This window comes from Molossus molossus, unplaced genomic scaffold (assembly GCF_014108415.1).
Source record: "Molossus molossus isolate mMolMol1 unplaced genomic scaffold, mMolMol1.p scaffold_m16_p_7, whole genome shotgun sequence".
NCBI classification, from domain to species: Eukaryota; Metazoa; Chordata; class Mammalia; order Chiroptera; family Molossidae; genus Molossus; species Molossus molossus.
In genome coordinates, this window is record NW_023425401.1 from 26,648,152 (window position 1) to 26,667,388 (window position 19,237).

At 37.4% G+C, this 19,237-nt stretch overlaps 1 protein-coding gene across 4 annotated transcripts in view; it reads right to left on the reverse strand.

The window, feature by feature from the left end:
• The window catches only part of PHF14 (PHD finger protein 14), a 178,650-nt gene that overhangs the window by 87,155 nt on the left and 72,258 nt on the right, over positions 1 to 19,237 (reverse strand). The gene's annotated exons all lie outside the window — the stretch shown is intronic.

Consider the following 19,237-nt stretch of genomic DNA (forward strand, 5'->3'; position numbering starts at 1 on the left):
TTCCATTTCAGTACTATCATGTTACCTACTAGGGCAATTTAACTATGCCTCTCAGTATGGATACTTTCTAATTTATATTACATTTCCTTGACAATCAACTTTCTGTTTCCTAGAGGGCATAGAGCATGTCTTCATTTTGGTATTCTATTCATCATCTACTGCACAGTGCCTTACATTATTAGTTCCTCAATAGATATATGTTGAAAACATTTACTTGACCATGGTTTAAGAGTAGGACAAGAAGTCACAAGCAAAAATTAGAGAGTACACAAATACCTAGATTCCCATGCATCCAATTTTTACTGCTTAACATAAAGAACTATTCAACTTAGGAATAAATATGACCAACACACTCATACCAAAAATAATTACCTACAATTTTAACAATTGTGAGGAAAACATAACATAAATTCATGTTTCTCTCTATTATAAACAAAAGTTTACCTTAAAGTATTATCTTCCCTTTACTGGACTCTGAAGGTTCACCCAAGAGGACAAAATATGCTAAAGATCAAATCAGTGAGCCTGAAAATTATGTTGCATGCATCAGACATCATGATCTACCCTTTAAGTGCTGTGAGATAAAGCTGAAAATTAGCAAAATCGAAATAGATGAAATAACTGTAGAATTACTGGGATCTCGAAAGATGTGAAAAACAAAACGATTAAGTACTAAAACTAGAATATTATAAAATCATAAAATGGACTATGTGATACTAGACAGTGAATGCTTCATGGATCAGTAAAACAACAACCTACAGGATCAATGGGATTAGAGTTGTTTTGGCTTAATGTCAAAGAAACGACCTGGAAAGGTGGAAGAAAAAATATACTATTTGAAACTAGTGGAAGCACTATAATAAAAACTCAAAGATTAGAACCATATGTTTTAATAAGTTCAAGAAAAAGTTTTTCTTAGTCCAAGTAATATATGAAGTATGGCAGTGATTCTCAGCCTTCTCCATCTCATGGCACAGGAACTAATTACTAAAATTCTGTGGCACACCAAAAAATGTATCTTTTGCCAATCTGACAAAAGAAATAAGTATAATTTTGATTCATTCACACCACATGGCTAATATTGTGTTGGCTGTTGTCATTTTTTTATTTGACAATCGAAAGGAAAAGAGGTGGGTATCCCTGACTAAACAGTCAAGTATTGCATGTTTTAAAAATTCTTGTGGCACACCGGTTGAAAATCACTGAAGTATGGTGATTTAACATTTGAAGGTGGGCTAGGTATATAAATTAATTCACTGTCCTATAAAAAGCTCTCATGCAGGAGAAGAAAAGCAATTTTCCCAGTATAAAGTAAGTTGAATTATATTATGATAGATGAGATTCCAGTCCTAAAGACTAAACATTTTCATTTCTACAATAAGTGTATTAAAAAATTATCCCCAGTTGTTATTACTGGCTATCAGTGCAGAAGTTAAAACTACTAGAGAAAACTATTAGCTTTCTCCGGAATGTATAATTAGACATATGAAAGTTATTATTTTATAAAGTGATATTACTATATAAACAAAATGTAGATTCAAAGCATCAGCTCAACCACTAAAAAATAAATTATATCAAAGCCAACTTTTGAAATAAACACTGACAATAAATGGTACAAATTATAGGAATTGTGAAGGAAAGAGTTGCCTAATGCAATCAAAATAAAAGGGCTTTTCATTGCCAAAGTCACTAATGTAAAAAGACCTCAAGTCATTTGTGTAGCTTCTATAAATAAAAAGAGAGAAAGAACGTCATCTATCACAAGAACCTTTATTTTTTAAGATTCTCTACTTCACTAATGTTACTCTCTTTTAATTAAATTTTTTTCAAAAAAGAAAAAAGAGGGAGAGAAAACCTGTGATTCACTCATAAATGAATGGCAAACATTATGAAGGCTCTGCTGGATATTCAGCAAGCTAGGGAAGGAGTTAACTCTCTATTTTAAATACCGCTGGGCCTATAAAAGCCCAGTTTCACTTTCTTTGGCCTACACTTAGGTTATCCTCTTGGTATTTTGCAACTCTTCAATTCGCTGTTTGCCTTCATGCTATCAGTGAGTGATTCACTGAACCACTTTATCAAGAACTCACTGCATGTCATGCAGAATGCTCAGAGCAGGGAGAATATGAATGAAAAAGACAATATCACAGTCCTCAAAAAGGAAGGAGAAGGGGACAGAGGAAAGGAAATGTCAATATTTTGGGCACCTTACCCATGTGGCCAGTAAGCACTACAGTATCCACTTTTAAACAGCAGCTAGTTATGTCAGATTGCCTGTGGTCACTTAACCACAGCCACCTCACTTACTCTAATGCTGGAAATCACATTTCCTGGAGTCCACCTCCCTGTATAGTTCCATGATAGTAACCTCAGAATTGAAACAGAAAAGGAAAGTGAAGGTCATTTTTCTCAGGCGATCCAGGGACTCTGATGTTTGCCTTTTACAGATGCTGCAGCCTTGTAGACCTTTCCATTAACTTCCACATCACAGTCCTGGCAGGCTTTGCAGACTTCCCCCCAAATCCATTTCTCCACCCACTCGCCAGTGCACTTCAGGCTGAGATCTTCACTGTCAAGTTCTCTGACCTAACGTCAGCTCCCACCACCTCCTCAGTGCTACAGGATAAATATTTCATTGACAATTTCGTTCATGTTCAGCAGAGCTCCTCTAACCTATGGTGACAGCTTTCTTAACATTCACACCCAGTGGTATAAGCCCCTATTCCTCCACAGAGTGACTTTCATTTTCCTGACCAAACCCTCAGACTAAGCTGCTGGAAGCATGAGGAGCTTCTGTTTCTGGCCCAAGGGGAAGACTACTCTAGAAGGCAGCACGATAAAGTAGTTAATATGGACCCGGGAGCTAGCTAAGTTTGATTTCGGGCTTAGAAGCTGCATGTTTTTAGGCAGCTATTTACTTAAACTCTGTCTCAGTTTCTCATCTATAAGGCAATGATATCAGTAACTATTTCATAAGGTTGTTATGACAAGTGGGGAATATAAAATACACAGTAAATAACAAATAAAGGTTAATAAAAATATGCTTTTCATTCTTATTCTTCTTTAGACTTACTTCTCCTATTTGTATCCAGAAACAAAAATAAAGAATAATGGGTACTGAGATGCCAAAATACTGGAGATGGGATATTTGTGAGCCATCTGAGATGTTACAAAGTTATATCTTGGAAGCAGTAAACAAACAGTATGTGAAGATTTTTCTAAATCCAGATCACTCTTTTACTTATTAATACTTTAATATTTCTATGTTTCTTGAACTATCCCCACACTACTTTCCCAGATGGCTCATTGATAATTCATTTCTTTTTTTTTTTTATGTATTTTTTAAAAATACAACAAAAGAAATATCAGATAATCAAAGTTCAAAATATGCACCCTTGTATTAAAGGTACACTTGAGGAATGTGATTGGGGTTGGGCGAGCGGAATGCTGGCAGGGAAAAAAGGAAATTTTAATTATATTTCTAATTTCTTACAATTAAAAAGTATTCATTCACATATTACTTTATACTAAAATTAAATTTAAAAATTAATTCTAATATTTGGAATAATAAATTACAAAAAAATTGATGGTAATTTAACAATTAAATATATTAAAATATGAATCAGAGAGAATCTCCATGTTTGTATAAGAAAGGTATTTTCTGAAAGTATAGTATTTTCATTTTCACATTTAGAAATAGCTCTTTTAATCATTATTTTTAAGCACTGAATCTTCAATGCTATATATTTCTTTCAAGTAACTTCTTTGGCTAATCTTTTTATCACCTTTAGGTAGAAAAAGAAAATCTAAGAGAAAAATGTAATTCTAGGGCTATTCACTTTGAAGAGCATCCATATCTTATGGAATTGAATGTCTCAAAATATGTTATATTCGTTCAGGTTTCTATAAATCCTTATTAAGGAAACCAGAGTAGAATGAAATGAAAACTGACTTTCCTCAGTATCCAAATAATAAAAATATAGTAAGCCTTGCCGAAGTATTCTATTCCCCACTGCACTCTCTGGCCATGATTAATGGAAACTGCCTGTCAGCAGGAAAAAGTGGATGCCATTCTTCTAATAGCAGCCTTGTCTGGCACAAAGGAGGCATCGGAGCACAAAGATTGAGTCTATGGGCCCATCTCTCTTAACAACGATAGAATCACGTGAACAAATCAAAAAGATATTCGTTGCTTAATCAAAAAAGCTAAGATTCTCCATGGCTGCTTTGGTTCAGCAGTAAGAGCATCAGATTGAGGACAGAAAGGTCGTGGGTTTGATTCCCGGTCAAGGGCACATACCTGGGTTGCAGGCTCCATCCCTGGCTCAGGTTGGGGTCGTGCAGGAGGCAGTCAGTCAGTCGATGTTTCTGCTTTTCTCTCTCTCTCTCTCTTTCCCCCTCACTCCCTTCCACTCTGTCTAAAAATCAATGGAACAATATCTTCAGGTGAGAATAACACACACAAAAGAGCGGAGATTCAATAAGCTAAACATTTTAGGTACATTTGGAGTGACTACTTAGGAAACAAGAAATTAGGAAAGAAAACCACATACTTTCCCAATTTCATTCTCAATACAAAAGCATACAATCTTTTTTTCCAACAGCAGGTCTCATAGTATTCATAACTTGGAGGAAACACAAGCAAACCGACATAGAAAAATAGCAAAACAAACATCTGCTGGTGGCTCAGGTATGCGTGCTGTCAGTGGACTTACTGATTGCTGCTTCCAAGTTTTTTCTTTTCTTTTTGTTTAATTTTTTAAATATCAATTTCCTCAAGGTAGAAACTTTCAAACATTTTATTCACTTCAACACCTTTGCATTATGATTGGCAGGACTGATGCCAATGCTCTTGAACAAGCTTGAAAAGGAAAACTGTTCACACTAAACTAAGAGTACAAAGAAAAAGAGTATTGAATCTATATTTAATGTGAATGAATTCAGTTATGCAAGACAGGAAGTGAATAGGTGCCTGCATTCCCATTACACTACGCTGTGGAAAGGCACATGAACATTCTGCTATCGGATTAGAACACCAAATGTTTTACAATTCTATTTGTCCCTCAACTAAATGCTCCTCTACAGACCTCTGTCAAAACACGATATCTGAATCAGGCCATCTGGGTTCTAATCTTATCCGCTTACTATCTATAAAAGCACATATAAATTACTCAAGCTTTCTGTTCCTCAGTTTGAATAATACAGAGGTTATAATAGTTAAATACTAAGTTAATTTTTTAAAAGGGGGAATAGGGTGGAGAATTATAATACAGTGTCTGGCATATGATGCAGCATCAAACATTAGCTATTATTAAATCATCTTATATACAGGTGAAGTATTTACCCTCTTCTGACTTACCTACCTTTGAAAAATGTAATGAAGTATAAAACACCTAATGGTTAAGTGGTAGGAAGAAATACAAAATAGATGGTTGGATTTTTAAGCAGTATAGATAAACAGAATTTAAATTAATGGTAGCAATATACTAGAATTTATTCAACTATTCCACCATATGAATCCCTTCCTCTCCCCTTTCAGTATCTTACGCCTGAGTTTACTTTTTTTAAAAATTATTTTTACTAATATATTTTTGTTACAGATGTTTCTCCTTTTTCTCCCCCTTGACACCCTCCTCCTGATCCACCCCCGACACCGTCCCCAGCATTGTTGTCTATGTCCATGGTTAGGTATACATGCATGGAAGTTCTGTGGTTTATCTTTTCCCTCCCCCACCCCTTTTCTGAGGTTTTTCAGTCAGTACCCTACTTCTATGTCTCTAGGTCTATTTTGCTCATCAGTTTGTTTTGTTCATTATATTCCACAAATAAGTGAGATCATGTGATATTTGACTTTCTCTGATTGGCTTGTTTCACTTAGGATAATACTCTCCAGGTCCCTCCATGTGGTCTCAAAGGATAAGAGATCTCTCTTTCTTACAACTGCATAGTATTCCATTGTGTATATGTACCACAGCTTTTTTATCTACTCATCTATTGATGGACTCTTGGGCTGTTTCCAGATCCCAGCAATTGTAAATAGTGCTGCTAAGAACATAGAGATACATATATTCTTTCTGATTGGTTTTTCAGGCTTCGTAGGGTATATTCCTAGAAGTGGAATCACTGGGTCAAATGGCAGTTCAAGATACAAAGTATAAAAAGTGAGCGCTGGCCAGTTTGGCTCAGCGATTACAGCGTTGGCCTGCAGTCCAGAGAGACCCAGGTCCGGTTCCCGCTAAGGGCACGTACCTCGGCAGCAGTTTGTCCCCGGCGCTGTCTGGGTTGTGTGGGTGGCAACCACTCGATGTGTCTCTCTCACGTTGATGTTTCTCTTTCTTTCTCTCCCTCCCACTCTATCTGAACAAAAAATGGAAAAATGTCCTCGGGTGAGGATAAAAAACAACAAAGTATAAAAAGTGAGAAAGTAACCACTTTGAGTAAACAAAACTATTCAATAAAAATGGGACTTCAATCTATAGTAGCCCTGATCATTTCAATTTTTGATGGTCCTTGGACAATTCTACAGAGAGGACTTTAAAAAAAGACAGTATAGTGTTGTATGCTTAATTATACAGTAAAGTCTGAATTCTTAAATATTTACTCTAACAGAATACCAATTCTCATAGACCACAAAATAGATCATTACAACAAAAGAAAAATCATTTTACTAGTATGAAATAACCTCAAACTACTTCCCCAAAAAATGTACTATACCTGTAACCCACGGGAACAAAATTGAACAGAATATGATAGAACAAATGATGATTTTAACAGTTTTCTTAAATGATATATTATTTTGAAATGAGAACTAAAGCTTAGAGTATACCATAAATCCCTTATATCACAAAGGTCAAATTTTCTTCAAAATTTTGATAGAATAATATAACTATTGTAAAATGAACTACACTGTGATCAATAATGGCAGAAAAAATATAAACTAACAAAAGCAAAAATATTATTATAAGAAATTTAAGCATGGACTATCCCAAAATGTTATATATGTACTAAAATAAAAGTGCAAAGAGAAGAAGATACTAGGAACAATTTAAAAAATTAAGGGAGAGCCCTGGCCAGTATGGCTCAGCAGTTGAAAGTCAGCCTGTAGACCAGAGAATCCCGGGTTCGGTTCCCGCTAGGGGCACATACCACAAAAAAAAAAAAAAAAAAAAAAAAAGAAAGAAAATTAAGGGCGAGAGAAATCAGTGAATTATTGTGAAAGGTGTGTGGCTATACAATTCAGTAGGCAGTTACCTACCTAATTCTCATAATCAATAGTGTGCTAAGAAACTAGAGCGCTTCATTTTAATATACCATCTAATAATTTAAAATGATAATACAACTCTGGCCCTGGCCAGTTTGGCTCAGCAGTTAGAGCGTTGGCCCATGGACTGAGGGGTTGTGGGTCTAAGTCCTGTCAAGGGAATGTACATAGGTTGAAGGTTTGATCCTGGGCCTGGTTGGGTTGTGCAGGAGGGCAACCAATTGATGTGTCTCTCTCACATTGATGTTTTTCTCTCTCTTTCCCTCCCTCCCTTCCACGCTCTCTAAAACAAACAAACAAAAAAGGTAACATATCCTCAGTGAGGATTAACAAAAAAATAATAATAAATAAATAAAAACAATGTTTATACAACTCTGAAACGAAAATGATATAAAAAATTAAGGTAAAATAGGAATTTAGCCTATATGGTTAAGATAAAGATCAGTATGCTTGATCACTCTCTTTTGCATCTTATATTATTATGTTCTTTGATCTGGTACCTGACAAACTGAGCGTGCTCATCAAAGGCTTTCTACATTGCTGTACAGGTTGACGGAGGGACGAATGAAGGTAAAAAGTAAGAGTAATGATCATAAATGCCATCCAGATAGTCTGCATAAAAAACAACACCTAAGAAGTCTACTATGGCTAACCCCTAATTAAAATTAATTAGCTCTAGGATACCAAAAGTCTACATTTCAACAAACACCCAGGTGATCCTAATGCATATAATCCATGGCCTCTGGAACACAATTTCCAAAACTGGTACCCTAGAGTACTCTATGTTCCAATAGGGAGAAAAAAAAAAAAAAAGTGCCCTGAAAAAACTACTGTTTGATAAAAGAAGTTAGGAAAAAAGATAAATCAGAAAAAGTAACCATTTTTCTAAACAGCAGTATTTCTCAGAGCTTCAATATGCATCTGAATTCCCCCAAGAGAGAAAATAATCATAATCATGCTACATTTCCTAAAATTAGTGGCCACGGAATACTTTCTTATGTTTTACCCACCAATATCTACAAGATTAAAACATTTACACAAGAAAATTAGAAACAAAGCCTAAGACGAAAGCAATTAGAATAAATTAGAAAACTTTAAAGCTTTGTTATAATTCTAATTATAAAAAAAATAAGGGATCCTCTTTTATCTTAAATAATACTAAACTATGGGCACATATATATCACTATAATATGTATAGTATGCAAATATCACAAACGTTCCCTCTGCATTAACTTGAAAGTTATAGATATTAATACTGGCCATAACCAACAGAAGCACAGACCAGCAGCTGAGACCCATCCCCAAAACTACAGCAAAGGCTGAGCAAGAACTGAGCCCCACAGTACAGCAGCACTCCCCAGCCGCCAGCAGTGGGACCTGGGTTTCCACAGAGGCCTGTGATACCCAGCGGCCTACAAGAGCAGTGGGAAGATGGAGCCGGAGAGGTACTGGAGCCCGAGAGGGACTGGTGCGATCCTGCTGCCCGCAGGACCTGCAGGCTGCTGGGGCACCAGACAGGCCTGTGTGACCCAACTGCCCACAAGAGAGGCGTAGAGCGGGATCTCCAAAGGGACTGTGCTATCCAGCTGCCAGTGGGACCTGTGGGGTGCGGAGGCAACAGAGGCCTGTGTGACCCAGGTGCCCACAAGATAGGTGTGGAGCCTGGTCTCCAAAGAGATTGAGCAATCCAGCTGCCCGCGGTACCTGCGGGGCACTGGGGCACCAAAGAGGCCTGTGTGAAAAAAAAAAAAAAAAGAGGCCTGGCTGACCCAGCTACCCACAAGATAAGTATGGAGTCGGGTCTCCAAAGGGACTGCAATCCAGCTGCCCGTGGTGTGGGCAGGGAGTGTGGCTCCAATAGGGCCTGAGCTATACAGCTACAGGTGGCACCAGTAACCTGCTGGGAACACAACTCCAGAGGGGCCCACGTGATCCAGCAGCAGCACCTACCAGGACACACCAATACCAACCCCCAGTAGTCAATCCTCCAGGATCCACAGCAAGCAAGAGGCGACACACAACAAAACAGAATGGGAGGCACAATAGCCTTATCTGATATACAGTGAGCTGCATACACATCCAAACATCCCTCAGTGGATCTAGAGCTACCAGATGGCTAAAATAGGAAGACAAAGAAATAACACCCAAAGGAAAGAAAAAGAGGAATCACCAGAAAAGGAACTACAGGAAATGGAAGACAGCAACTTGTCAGATAAAGAATTCAAAGCAATGATTTTAAAGGTGCTCAAATAATTTGGTGAGAACTACAAGCAACTTAATAAGAATTATAAAGAGCTCACTGGGAACTACTTCAGCTTTAAAAAAGATGTAGAAGCTATGCATAAAAATCAAGAGGAAATAAAGAATGACATAGTGGTTATGAAAAATACCTTAGAAGGGTTCAGTAGTAGATTAGAAGAAGCTGAAGACTGAATCACTGACTTAGAAGACAAGGTAGAGAAAAACACTCAAATAGAACAGTAAATGAAAAAAAAATTAAAAAGCAAGAGGAAAGTTTGCAACTTAATAAGAATTATAAAGAGCTCACTGGGAACTACTTCAGCTTAAAAAAAGAGGTAGAAGCTATGCATAAAAATCAAGAGAAAATAAAGAGTGACATAGCGGTTATGAAAAATACCGTAGAAGGGTTCAGTAGTAGATTAGAAGAAGCTGAAGACTGAATCAGTGACGTAGAAGACAAGATAGAGAAAAACACTCAAATAGAACAGTAAATGAAAAAAAATTTAAAAAACAAGAGGAAAGTTTAAGGGAGCTGTGGGACAATTCAAAACATAGCAACATTCGCATTATAGGGATACCGGAAGGTGAAGAATCACAGAAAGGAACAGAAAACCTGTTTGAACAAATAATGACAGAAAACTTCCCTAAACTGGTGAAGGAAAACCTCACTCAAGTCCAGGAAACACACAGAGTCCCAGCAAGATGAAGCCCAGAAGACCCATGGCTAGACAACATCATAATAAAAATGGCAAACATTACAGACAAAAGAAGAATCTTAAAGGAAGCGGGAGAGAGAGACAGAAAGTTACCTATAGGAGAACTCCCATTAGACTGTCAACAGATTTCTCAATAGAAACCATGCAGGTCAGAAGTAAGTGGCATGAAGTGTACAAAGGAATGCAAGGCAAGGGTCTGAATCACAGACTACTCTATCCAGCAAAACTATCATTCAAAATTAAAGGAGAAAAAAAAGAGCTTCACACACACACAAAACAAAGCTAAAGAAATTTACTACCACTAAACCAGCACTGCACGCAATGCTGAAGGGACTATTGGAAGAAGAAGAAGAAACAGAGAGAGAGAGAGAGACACAGAGAGAGAGAGAGAGAGACAGAGAGAGAGAGAAACACAGGCATAAAATTAAAATAGCAACTAGTAACTATCAATAATTACCCTAAATGTAAATGGCTTAAATGTTCCAATCAAGACTTCCAGTCAAGCCCTGGCCAGTATGGCTCAGTGGTTAGAGGGTTGGCCTGCGGTCCAGGGAAACCTGGGTTCGGTTCCCGCTAAGGGCAAGTACCTTGGTTGCAGTTGGTCCCCGGCCCTCGTTGGGTTGTGCGGGTAGCAGCCACTCAATGTGTCCCTTTCACGTTGATGTTTCTTTCTCTCTCTCTCTTCCTCGTTCTCCCTCCCACTCTATCTGAACAAAAAATGGAAAAATGTCCTCAGGTGAGAATAAAATAAATAAAGAAAGAAAGACGTCTGGTCAAGATGTCAGTGTAGGTAAATGCAGTATCGCGTCCTCCCACAACCACATCAGTTACAACTAAATGACAGAACAACCATCATTCAGAACCACCTCAAATCAAGCTGAATGGAAGTCCTACAACTACGGAATTAAAGCAGCAGCCACACTGACACTGGTAGGGGGTGGAGGTGCGACAGGCTGGCCTCACACCCACCTGTGGTGGAAAAACTTCAGGAGGACACCTCGGCTGGGAAGGTCCTCCCTGAGGACTGAGGGGTCCCCATCCCATACAAGGCGCCCTACTCAGGGTTCCAGTGCCAGCAAGAGAAGTCCCCATAACTTCTGGCTGGAAAAACCAGTAGGAACTGAGGCTCAGGGAGGTTGAAGCAGCTGGAGCCCCAGGCAGCTCCTCTTAAAGGGCCCATGCACAGACTTATCAGACTCACTTCCTCTAAACTTGGAAAGGAGGCAGTTCGAGGAGCACTGAATACATACAGGGAAGAAATGAGCTGTTTGGCACTGGAACGAGGGCTGGAGAGGGGACTTTCTCCAGGACAAACGTGCTGTCAGAGGCCTTTGTTCCTTTGGTGAGCCCTTCCCTGGGGCAGCAGACAGCCACGATATCTGGGACTCCAGCAACTTGGATCACAATGTTTACCCTGCTCTTGTGATTCCCTCAGGCCCCACCTCACCCAACGTTCAGGCCCACCCAAGCTGCTGCCACTTGCTTAACCATAGGATTGGCCTGACTTGGATCCTGCTTCATGTTTTCTGAATTCTTTCAAACAAGCAGCATCTGGTCGCAGCTAGCAACATACCTCTCATTAAATAATACACAGAAACAAAACAGAGAGGCAGCCAAAATGAGGAGAAAAGAAATAGGTCCCAAATGAAAGAACAGAACAAACCCCAAGAAAAGAAATAAGCAAAATGAAGATAAGCAATCTAACAGATGCTGAGTTCAAAATACTGTTTATAAGGACGCTCAATAAACTTAGTGAGAACCTCAGCGAACTTAGTGTGGGCCTCAAGAGCATAAAAAAGGACCAGTCAGAAATGAAGGGTGCACAGTCAGAAATGAAGGAGGCACTAATTGAAATAAAGAATAGTTTACACACACCCTGGCTGGTTTGGCTCAGCGGTTAGAGCGTCGGCCTGCAATCCGGAGAGACCCGGGTTTGGTTCCCGCTAAGGGCATGTACCTTGGTTGCAGTTTGTCCCCGGCCCTGGTTGGGTCGTGTGGGTGGCAGCCACTCGATGTGTCCCTTTCACGTCGATGTTTCTCTCTCTCTCTCTCCCTCTCACGCTATCTGAACAAAATATCGAAAAATGTTCTCGGGTGAGGATAAAAAAAAAAAAGAATAGTTTACACAGATTCAATAGTAGAGTACGTAAATCCAATAAGCAAACCATCGATTTGGAATATAAGAAAGCAAAAAACACCCAATCAGAACAGCAAAAAGAAAAAAGAATCCAAAAAAAAAAAATGAGGACAGTGTAAGGAGCCTCTGGGACAACTTCAACTGCACCAACATTTGCAACATGGGGGTGCCAGAAGGAGAAGAGAGAGAACAAGAAATCAAAAACCTACTTGAAACAATAATGGCAGAAAACTTCCCTAACTTGGTGAAGGAAAGAGACATACAAGTCCAGGAAGCAGAGAGAGTCCCAAACAAGATAAACCCCAAGAGGCCCACACCAAGACACATCATCATCAAAATGCACAAGGTTCAAGACAAAGAGAGAATCTTAAAAGCAGCAAGAGAAAAGCAGCTAGTTACCTACAAGGGAGTTCCCATACGGCTATCAGCTGATTTCTCAAAAGAAACTTTGCAGGCCAGAAGGGAGTGGCAAGAAATATTCCGAGTGATGAAAAGCAAGAACTTACAACCAAGATTACTCTATCCTGCAAAGCTGTCATTTAGAATCCATGGCCATATAGTTTCCCAGACAAGAAAAAGTTAAAGGAGTTCATCACCACCAAACTGTTATTGTATGAAATAATGACGGGTCTTTTTGAAGAAAAAGATAAAAAAATATAAACAAAAATGGCAATGAATACATATCTATCGATAATTGAATCTACAAACAAAATGAACAGGCAGAACAGAAACATTCTCATAGATACAGAGAACATTTTGTTGGTTGCCAGATGGGAGGAGGGTTGGGGAAATGAGTGAAAGAGATGAAGGGATTAATAATTACAAATTGGTTACTAGACTGACAAACCTCAAAGTGATGGGGGTTGGGGGGTGGGAAGAAATAAACCAAGAAACTTATTTGTGTATATACATAACCAATGGACACAGACAGCAGTGTGTGGAAAAGGAGGGGTCAATGGGGAAAAAATGAGGAACATCTACAATACATTCAACAATAAAGATAAAACAAAAAACCAAATGCTCCAATCAAAAGACCTATATAGGGTAGCTGATTGCATAAGAAAACATGACCCATATATATGCTGTCTACAAGAGACCTCCCTCACAGCAAAAGACTCAAACAGGATGAAATTGAAGGGATGGGAAAAATTTTTCCAAGCAAATGGAAATGAAAAAAAGCTGGTGTAGCAATACTCATATCTGACAAGATAGACTTCAAAACAAGGGCCATAATAAAAGACAGAGAAGGTCACTACATAATATTATAAGGATCAATCCAACCAGAGAATATAACCCTAGTAAACACATATACACCAAATACATGAGCACCAAAATATATTAAAAAACTTCTGGAGGACTTCAAGAGAGAGTTAAATAGCAACACGATCATAGTGGGTGATTTTAACATGCCCTTGACACCACTGGATAGATCTTCTAGACAAAAAATTAACAAGGACATAGAATCCTTACAAGACAAACTAGATCAGGTGGGCTTCCCTGATATTTACAGAACATTTCACCACAAAGCTGCAAAATATACATTCTTCTCAAGTACACCTGTGTCATTCTGAAAGATAGACCACATGTTAGAACACAAAGCAAGTCTCTACAAATACAAAAAAAATTGAAATCTTATCAAGCATTTTCTCAGATCGCAGTGGCATGAAACTAGAACTCAATTACAATAAAAACACAGTAAAACATTCAAATACTTGAAGGCTAAATAGTATGTTATTAAACAACAAATGGGTTACTAATGAGATCAAGGGAGAAATTGAAAATTTCCTGGAAACCAATGAAAACAAACATACAACAACACAGAATCTACAGGACACAGCAAAAGCAGCCCTGAGAGGGAAGTTCATAGCACTACAAGTCTACCTCAAGAAACAAAAAACAATTCCTAATGTTTGTCTAACCCTATAACTTAAAGAACTAGAAAGTAAACAAAAAGAAAAAACCAGAGCTAGTAGGAGGAAGGAAATAGTAAAGGTCAGGGCAGAAATAAACAACACAGAGACTAAAAAAAACAATTCAAAAGATCAGTAAAACAAAAATCTGATTCTTTGAAAAGATAAACAAGATTGATGTACCTTTAGCCAGACTCACCAAGAAACAAAAAGAGAGAAACCAAATAATTAAAATCAGAAATGAAAGAGGAGAAGTAACAACTGATACCACAGAAATACAAAGGTCCATCGAAACATACTATGAACAATTATACACCAACAAATTGGACAATCTAGGAGAAATGAACAAATTTCTAGAAATACACAGCCTCCCAAACTAAATCAGGAAGAGATAGAAAACTTGAACAGACCAATAACAACAAAGGAAATTAAAGATGTAATTAAGAAACTCCTAACAAACAAAAGCCCAGGCTCAGATGGCTTCACAGGGGAGTTATACTGCACATTCAAAGAAGATCTAATACCCATTCTCCTCAAACTATTCCAAAAATCCAAGAAGATGGAACTCTTCCAAACTCATTTCATGAGGCCAGCATAATCCTAATTCTGAAACCAGATAAAGACACTACAAACAAAAGAAAACTGCAGGCCAATATCCCTGATGAACACAGATGCCAAAATCTTTAACAAAATATTAGCAAATCGAATCCAGCAATACATCAAAAAAATTAATCATCATGACCAAGTGGGTTTTATCCCAGGCATGCAAGGATGGTACAATATTCGCAAATCAATAAATGTCATACACCACATAAACAAAAGAAAAGATAAAAACCATATGATCATATCAATAGATGCCGAAAAAGCCTTCGACAAAATCCAGCATCCATTTCTGATAAAAACACTCAGCAATGTGGGAATAGAGGGATCATATCTAGACATAATAAAGGCCATATATGAAAAACCTACAGCCAACGTCATACTCAATGGGCAAAAACTAAAAGCATTCCCCTTAAGAACGAGAACAAGACAGGGATGCCCACTTTCACCACCCTTATTTAACATAGTACTGGAAGTCTTAGCCACAGCAATCAGACATAAAGAAAAAATAAAGGGGATCCAAATTGGAAAGGAGGAAGTGAAACTGTCATTATTTGTAGATGACATGATATTGTACATAGAAAACTGTAAAGATTCCATCAAAAATCTACTAGACTTAATAAATGGATTTGGCAAAGTAGCAGGATACAAAATTAACATCAAGAAATCAACGCAATTCTTATATACCAATGATGAAAACAAAGAAAGACAAACCAAAAAAAAAATCCTATTTACCATCGTAGCAAAAAAAATTAAGATACCTAGGAATAAACTTAACTAAAGAAGTAAAGGAACTCTTCACAGAAAACTACAGGTCATTGAAAAAAGAAATAGAGGAAGATATAAAAAAGTGGAAGCCTATTCCTTGTTCATGGATTGGAAGAATTAACATAATTAAATGTTCATATTACCCAAAGCAATCTACAGATTCAATTCAATCCCCATCAAAATACCAACAACATACTTCACAGAACTAGAACAAACACTCCAAAAGTTTATATAGAACCAAATAAACTTTTGCTTTATTTGGCCCCAAATAGCTACAGCAATCTTGAAAAAGAAGAATAAAGTTGGAGGGATCACATTACCAGATCTCAGGTATTACTACAAAGCTACTGTAATCGAAACAGCCTGGTACTGGCACAAAAATAGGCAGATAGCTCAATGGAACAGAATAGACAACCCAGAAATTGAGCCAAGACAATATGTTCAATTAATATTTGACAAAGGTGGCAAGAGCATAGAGTGGAGTCAAGACATTCTCTTCAAAAAATGGTGTTGGGAAAATTGGAGAGCTACTTGCAAAAAAAGAAGCTAGAACACCAACTTACACCATACATGAGAATAAACCCAAAATGAATAAAAGACTTAAATGTAACTCGTGAATCCATAAAAATTCTAGAAGAAAATGCCAGCAACAAAATCTCAAACATCATACGCAGCAGAATTTTCACTGATACATCACCTAAGAGAAACAAAGGAAAAAATGAACACATGGGACTACATTAAACTAAAAAGCTGCTACACAGCAAGAGTCAACCATCAAAACAGAAAGGCATCCCACTATATGGGAGACCATAATCGCCAATGATGCATCAGATAAAGGGTTAATTTCCAAAATATATAGAGTGCATGTACAATTCAACAAAAGGAAGACAAAGAACCCAATTAAAAAATGGGCAGAGGACCTAAATGACACCTCTCCAAAAAGGATATACAAATGGCTAAGAGACATACGAAGAAATGCTCAACATCACTAATCATCAGAGAGATGCAAATAAAAACAACTATGAGGTATCACCTCATACCTATAAGAATGGCCACCATCAACAAATCATCAAACAACAAGTGTTGGCAAGGTTGTGGAGAAAAGGAAACTCTAGTACACTGCTGGTGGGAATGCAAACTGGTGCAGCCACTGTGGAAAACACTATGGTATTACGTCAAAAAAGTAAAAATTGAACTTCCATTTGACCCAGTGACCCTACTTCTAGGAATATACCCTAAGAAACCTGAAACACCAATCAGAAAGAATATATGCACCCCTATGTTTGTAGCAGCCCTGTTTACAGTAGCTAAGATCTGGAAACAACCCAAGTGACCATCAGTAGATGAGTGGATAGAAAAGCTGTGGTACATGTACACAATGGAGTACTATGCAGCTGTAAGAAAGAAAGATCTCTTATCCTTTGAGACAGTATGGAAGGACCTGGAAAGTATTATGCTAAGCGAAATAAGCCAAGCAGAGAAAGACAAATATTACATGATCTCACTTATTTGTGGAATGTAATAAACAAAACAAACTGATGAGCAAAATACACCCAGAGACATAGAGGTGGAGTACAGACTGACAAGCCTCAGAGGAGAGGGGATTGGAAGGGAAGAGATAAACCACAGAACTTACATGCATGTATGCATGACCAATGAACATAGACAACAAAGCTGGGGATGAGGCGGGGCAGGGGGAGCGGCGGAGGGTGTCAATGGGGGGAAATGAGAAACATCTGTAACAAAAACAAACAAACAAATAAACAAACAAATAAATAAATAAATAAAAAACACTGGCCGTAAGGATTTCTTTAAACAATAAAGAAACTAGAAAATACTGTTTAAAAGGATAATTTTTGCAGATATTGATGTATGAAGTAATAACAGCTTTTCTCTAGGATCTTAAGAATAGCTGTAGATATTGCCATCAAACAGTTACAGAAAATATTTTAGAAATAGAGAAGAAAGCAGACTTATTCAAAGAAAGAAAATTCTTTCTAGTTCTTTTGTAAACAAAATATATTTGTGAAGCTTTAAAAATGTTTTTTTTTTTTATTTTTTTATTTTTTTTTTTTATCCTCACCCGAGGACATTTTTCCATTTTCCGTTCAGATAGAGCGGGAGGGAGAGAGAGAGATAGAAACATCGACGTGAAGTGACACATCGAGTGGCTGCCACCCGCACGACCAACCAGGGCAGGGGACCAACTGCAACCGAGGTACGTGCCCTTAGCGGGAACCGAACCCGGGTCTCTCTGTACCGCAGGCCGACGCTCCAACCGCTGAGCCAAACCGGCCAGGGCTAAAAATGTTTTGAACTTGTGATAATTTACAAGTAAAACTATTTAAAGTTGATCAGCTTAGAGCACCCAAAATTAACTATTTCAATAATCTAAGAGAGAACAATTCTCAGATTTGCTTCATCAATATCAAATGAGCTCATAACACAAAACTGAATGAAATAATCTTGGTAACTCTCTTAAATGAGTTCATTGAAGTGATTACAATAAAGAGGGTTACTATGGATTAAAGAAAAATTTTATTTTAAGGAAAAAAATAAAAGACTCTAAAACTGTTTAGATAACAAAACGAATCATGACCACTAACCCTAAAATACTTTTATGTCTTCCTCAAGGGATGTCAGATTTTTTAAAAGTGACTGCCTAGGCTCAAGATAAAAAACTAAAATATCTCCCCAAAGAATTAATAACTGCAAGCCAGCCCTCATGGGTTTGGAACAGAAATTCACACATTCGTGTAATGGAAAAGACACACAATAAGCTTTAGAGCTCCCAGGCATCTGGTAGTAACTCGTATAAAGGTTTTCCAGAATAAATTCTTTAAACTCTGACCTCGAAGAATTTTTAATGTAATACAGGCTAATGACCTGATAGAAAAGCTGGAAAAGACATGAATATACATTTCCTGAAAGGAGAAATACAAGTGAGCAAAATATATAAAGAGATGTTCAAACTCATGAGTTTTGAGAAAAATGAAAAATAAAGCAACAATATACTATTTTATATGTACAGCATTGAAGAGCATTAAAATAGTGAACAAAACAAGTTTGGTAGCAACAGTGACATTAAACATTGCTGGTATGAGTGCAAACTGGTCTGAGGAACACTGGAATTATCTTGCAAAACTGAGATACAAATATCCTAGAGCTAAACAAAGCCACACTTTATAAATACACTAATTCCTTGTAACCATGCTGCAGGAGACATTTGTAAAAATATTTAAAACAGAGTTGATTATAAAAGAAAAAAGATGCAAACAGCAAAACTGACAATCTACAGAACAAAAGGTACACTAAATAATGATCTGATATTTCAAATAAGAAACATCACACCTTAGTGAAAAATAACTGAACTTCAACTACACAGGTCAGCATATATTAATCTATCAATATACTGCTGGTCAGAGTATCAAATAAAAGAAATGTTTGACTCCATTGATACAAATTCAAAATCAGAAAAACCAATTATTATTTATGAATACATTTGGAGTGTAATTTTAAAAAATGAGGAGAAATATGAAGTTGAGGAGGGAGATGACTTCTGGGCTAAATGGATGGGAAGATGACTACTGAGGAATTCATAATG